We start from the raw sequence: 6000 nt of genomic DNA, 5'->3' as shown, positions 1-6000 counted from the left end.
CAGATATAGCAGTATTAAATATGTGGAATGCTTGATTTTTCACCTTCCACGACCCGGGAATCACTTTTCTCAACATATATCTTCGTGTTTTAGATGGTTTCTAAGAAATCATGTCACGCTGTTCGTTTCAAGGTCGAAAGTTTAAAAGGCTTTCTAGATAGATCTCAAACTAATCGTGTCATATATGGGGTCGTTGGAAAGGTCTTGGAATTCCTGACAAGCATGAATCGAGGCCAATCGATCATGAACTGGTTATGAAGCGGTTCATAAACAATTACAGTAGAGTCTCGCTATAGTCCATATTTGGTTTCAAATTTGACACTTGGGTCGCACACTATAGTCTATGTCATTTTTTGAAATTATCAACGACTTTTAGTATTGAAATTTGCTCGACGGCTTCCACTTTCTTTGCGATTGTGGTACTTGTCCTTGCTCTCTTCATTGTGGATCACAATTATCACAACTACTTAATAAAGTTTGCCAAAAATATTAAAATAATTATGCATGTCGCATACAAAAAAACATAACCTAACTTAAAATCAGTGTTTTGAAATCAACGGTCGATAAATTGTGGACTATAGAGCGATGGCCTATAGCGAGACTCTACTGTATTAATTTTTATTCGAAATTCGATTTATATTACTCCTTAAGGGTATTGAAAAAAAAAAACATAAAATAGTGGATAATTTTTTACATTACTAATATAGTTGTAATTTTGGAAAATGTGTAATTTTTGAGTAATTTTTTAGATGTGTATCCGTACATTTTTTTAACGTTTGTGTGTTCTTTCAGCAATGAAAATGTGATGTTTTTGTTTAATTGTGATTAATTTGTTTAATTTGTTTAATTGTGATGTCCTGTGATGTTTTTGTTTAATAAATGAGGTATAATAGCATAGAATTCTCTAATTATGTCTTTTTGATCTTTTTTAAAACTTTTATTCTAATTCTACAAAAAAAAACTTGTATTATATTTGCAAGACGTTGAACAAATTCAAAAAAATCCATCCGGATTACGAAGTACAGTAGACTCTCACTCAATCGGCTCTTTCTCAATCGGGCGACAAATTTTGTTGACAATTTTCACGTTTAATTATGAAGCTAATTCGCTCAAATTCGCTATAGTTCTTCCTATTTTATCGTGAGTCTTTATAATTGAGCGCTTTTTGTGGAATTTACAAAGGCTTTGACGCTCAATTCTATCGCTAAACCGGATGACATTTTGCCCCATATTCCCGATTGAGAGAGAGTCTACTGTAGACATCTGTCATATTGTCTCCCAATCATTCGGATTACACAGAGGGCACTGTAGTTGGATATATGCAAAAAATATCCTAGATTCCTACAATCTTCTACTTTGCGATTACGCACAAATATTAGAAAGAAATTACTTTTAGGTAGTCAAGAAAAATTATTTTCTCTGAATCATGTCATACGGGTGACCCGGGTGACCCAGTCGTCCTTAAAGGGTTAACAGTCTTCTTAGATCATTTTCTGTTATCCTGCAGGATAGCGGATCAGATACTATTATATTTTTGTACTCCTTGTCCTATCTGAACTTTCTTCTCTAAGTTTTAAAATTTTAAGTTTTAAACTTTTAAAAATTACAACAAACTGTTTGTAACTGTGTATTTTTAGTGGCAACAGTTGCCTGCCTGAATGTCAATCTCTGTGCGTATAACCGCGAATTTACTACCCTGAAAAAATTACCCAAAAAATTTTGACAGATTTTACCCATTTGAGCAACTCTGAGCAAAGTTACACAGAAAAAAATAGTGAGTGTAAAAACAAACAAAAAACGAATAAATGATGAGAATACAAATCAATTAAGTTGTAAAACCAGGAAATTATTACCATCTAAGGTAAATATGCGAAGAGTCTAGTGTGAGACAAAGAGATATCCATTTCAATCTCAAGGAAGTTCCACTCCAGAAACATTACTTCAGGAGACCCTGGCCAGGAACCCTAAAACCTTACTCAGTGATTCTGGTGCAGGATGAGAGTACGATAAATACCGCATCTGGTGCACCATGTGGGAATGCCCAGTCGACAGTAAGTGTCCCTCAGCTCCTCATCCCAATCTCTAGGAAGGGGCATTTTGCATGTAGGCAAAATGGAAGTTGGGTATTTGGCCAGGAACCGTGAAACCATAATCAGTGATTCTGGTGCAGGATGATAGTGGGATAGATACTGAATCTGGTGCACCACATGAGAATTCCCAGTCAACCGTCAAAGTCTCCCAGATCCTCATCCCAACTTCCAGAATCCCCATTTTGCATGTATTTGGAAGTTAGGTAGCTGGTCAGCACCAGCAAAAACTTACTCAATGATTTCAGTGCAGGATGATAGTGGGATAGATACCGAATCTGGTGCACCACATGAGAATTCCCAGTCAACCGTCAAAGTCTCCCAGATCCTCATCCCAACTTCCAGAATCCCCATTTTGCATGTATTTGGAAGTTAGGTAGCTGGTCAGCACCAGCAAAAACTTACTCAATGATTTCAGTGCAGGATGATAGTGGGATAGATACCGAATCTGGTGCACCACATGAGAATTCCCAGTCAACCGTCAAAGTCTCCCAGATCCTCATCCCAACTTCCAGAATCCCCATTTTGCATGTATTTGGAAGTTAGGTAGCTGGTCAGCACCAGCAAAAACTTACTCAATGATTTCAGTGCAGGATGATAGTGGGATAGATACCGAATCTGGAGCACCACATGGGAATTCCCAGTCAACCGTCAAAGTCTCCCAGATCCTCATCCCAACTTCCAGAATCCCCATTTTGCATGTAAGCATTTTGGAAGTTAGGTAGCTGGTCAGCACCAGCAAAAACTTACTCAATGATTTTAATGCAGGATGATAGTGGGATAGATACCGAATCTGGTGCACCACATGAGAATTCCCAGTCAACCGTCAAAGTCTCCCAGATCCTCATCCCAACTTCCAGAATCCCCATTTTGCATGTAAGCATTTTGGAAGTTAGGTAGCTGGTCAGCACCAGCAAAAACTTACTCAATGATTTCAGTGCAGGATGATAGTGGGATAGATACCGAATCTGGTGCACCACATGAGAATTCCCAGTCAACCGTCAAAGTCTCCCAGATCCTCATCCCAACTTCCAGAATCCCCATTTTGTATGTATTTGGAAGTTAGGTAGCTGGTCAGCACCAGCAAAAACTTACTCAATGATTTTAATGCAGGATGATAGTGGGATAGATACCGAATCTGGTGCACCACATGAGAATTCCCAGTCAACCGTCAAAGTCTCCCAGATCCTCATCCCAACTTCCAGAATCCCCATTTTGCATGTAAGCATTTTGGAAGTTAGGTAGCTGGTCAGCACCAGCAAAAACTTACTCAATGATTTCAGTGCAGGATGATAGTGGGATAGATACCGAATCTGGTGCACCACATGAGAATTCCCAGTCAACCGTCAAAGTCTCCCAGATCCTCATCCCAACTTCCAGAATCCCCATTTTGCATGTAAGCATTTTGGAAGTTAGGTAGCTGGTCAGCACCAGCAAAAACTTACTCAATGATTTCAGTGCAGGATGATAGTGGGATAGATACCGAATCTGGTGCACCACATGAGAATTCCCAGTCAACCGTCAAAGTCTCCCAGATCCTCATCCCAACTTCCAGAATCCCCATTTTGCATGTATTTGGAAGTTAGGTAGCTGGTCAGCACCAGCAAAAACTTACTCAATGATTTCAGTGCAGGATGATAGTGGGATAGATACCGAATCTGGTGCACCACATGAGAATTCCCAGTCAACCGTCAAAGTCTCCCAGATCCTCATCCCAACTTCCAGAATCCCCATTTTGTATGTATTTGGAAGTTAGGTAGCTGGTCAGCACCAGCAAAAACTTACTCAATGATTTTAATGCAGGATGATAGTGGGATAGATACCGAATCTGGTGCACCACATGAGAATTCCCAGTCAACCGTCAAAGTCTCCCAGATCCTCATCCCAACTTCCAGAATCCCCATTTTGTATGTATTTGGAAGTTAGGTAGCTGGTCAGCACCAGCAAAAACTTACTCAATGATTTTAATGCAGGATGATAGTGGGATAGATACCGAATCTGGTGCACCACATGAGAATTCCCAGTCAACCGTCAAAGTCTCCCAGATCCTCATCCCAACTTCCAGAATCCCCATTTTGTATGTATTTGGAAGTTAGGTAGCTGGTCAGCACCAGCAAAAACTTACTCAATGATTTTAATGCAGGATGATAGTGGGATAGATACCGAATCTGGTGCACCACATGAGAATTCCCAGTCAACCGTCAAAGTCTCCCAGATCCTCATCCCAACTTCCAGAATCCCCATTTTGTATGTATTTGGAAGTTAGGTAGCTGGTCAGCACCAGCAAAAACTTACTCAATGATTTTAATGCAGGATGATAGTGGGATAGATACCGAATCTGGTGCACCACATGAGAATTCCCAGTCAACCGTCAAAGTCTCCCAGATCCTCATCCCAACTTCCAGAATCCCCATTTTGTATGTATTTGGAAGTTAGGTAGCTGGTCAGCACCAGCAAAAACTTACTCAATGATTTTAATGCAGGATGATAGTGGGATAGATACCGAATCTGGTGCACCACATGAGAATTCCCAGTCAACCGTTAAAGTCTCCCAGATCCTCATCCCAACTTCCACAATCTCCATTTTGTATGTAAGCATTTTGGAAGTTAGGTAGCTGGTCAGCACCAGCAAAAACTTACTCAATGATTTCAGTGCAGGATGATAGTGGGATAGATACCGAATCTGGTGCACCACATGAGAATTCCCAGTCAACCGTCAAAGTCTCCCAGATCCTCATCCCAACTTCCAGAATCTCCATTTTGTATGTAAGCATTTTGGAAGTTAGGTAGCTGGTCAGCACCAGCAAAAACTTACTCAATGATTTTAATGCAGGATGATAGTGGGATAGATACCGAATCTGGTGCACCACATGAGAATTCCCAGTCAACCGTCAAAGTCTCCCAGATCCTCATCCCAACTTCCAGAATCTCCATTTTGTATGTAAGCATTTTGGAAGTTAGGTAGCTGGTCAGCACCAGCAAAAACTTACTCAATGATTTTAATGCAGGATGATAGTGGGATAGATACCGAATCTGGTGCACCACATGAGAATTCCCAGTCAACCGTCAAAGTCTCCCAGATCCTCATCCCAACTTCCAGAATCCCCATTTTGTATGTATTTGGAAGTTAGGTAGCTGGTCAGCACCAGCAAAAACTTACTCAATGATTTTAATGCAGGATGATAGTGGGATAGATACCGAATCTGGTGCACCACATGAGAATTCCCAGTCAACCGTCAAAGTCTCCCAGATCCTCATCCCAACTTCCAGAATCCCCATTTTGTATGTATTTGGAAGTTAGGTAGCTGGTCAGCACCAGCAAAAACTTACTCAATGATTTCAGTGCAGGATGATAGTGGGATAGATAACGAATCTGGTGCACCACATGAGAATTCCCAGTCAACCGTCAAAGTCTCCCAGATCCTCATCCCAACTTCCAGAATCCCCATTTTGCATGTATTTGGAAGTTAGGTAGCTGGTCAGCACCAGCAAAAACTTACTCAATGATTTCAGTGCAGGATGATAGTGGGATAGATACCGAATCTGGTGCACCACATGAGAATTCCCAGTCAACCGTCAAAGTCTCCCAGATCCTCATCCCAACTTCCAGAATCCCCATTTTGCATGTATTTGGAAGTTAGGTAGCTGGTCAGCACCAGCAAAAACTTACTCAATGATTTCAGTGCAGGATGATAGTGGGATAGATACCGAATCTGGTGCACCACATGAGAATTCCCAGTCAACCGTCAAAGTCTCCCAGATCCTCATCCCAACTTCCAGAATCCCCATTTTGCATGTATTTGGAAGTTAGGTAGCTGGTCAGCACCAGCAAAAACTTACTCAATGATTTCAGTGCAGGATGATAGTGGGATAGATACCGAATCTGGTGCACCACATGAGAATTCCCAGTCAA

The 6000-nt window shown here is 40.8% G+C and overlaps 1 protein-coding gene across 1 annotated transcript in view; it reads left to right on the top strand.

Annotated features, from left to right (window-relative positions):
• Positions 1-1675: 1675 nt before the first annotated feature.
• The window catches only part of LOC129801148 (ankyrin repeat domain-containing protein 27), a 28905-nt gene continuing 24580 nt past the window's right edge, over positions 1676-6000 (top strand). The window contains exon 1 of the mRNA XM_055845916.1: positions 1676-1690. The gene's annotated coding sequence lies outside the window, so the exon portion shown is untranslated. The remainder of the gene's footprint in view (positions 1691-6000) is intronic.

Source organism: Phlebotomus papatasi, chromosome 2 (genome assembly GCF_024763615.1).
Source record: "Phlebotomus papatasi isolate M1 chromosome 2, Ppap_2.1, whole genome shotgun sequence".
In the NCBI taxonomy this organism is placed as follows: Eukaryota; Metazoa; Arthropoda; class Insecta; order Diptera; family Psychodidae; genus Phlebotomus; species Phlebotomus papatasi.
This window is presented reverse-complemented; position numbering and strand designations above follow the sequence as displayed.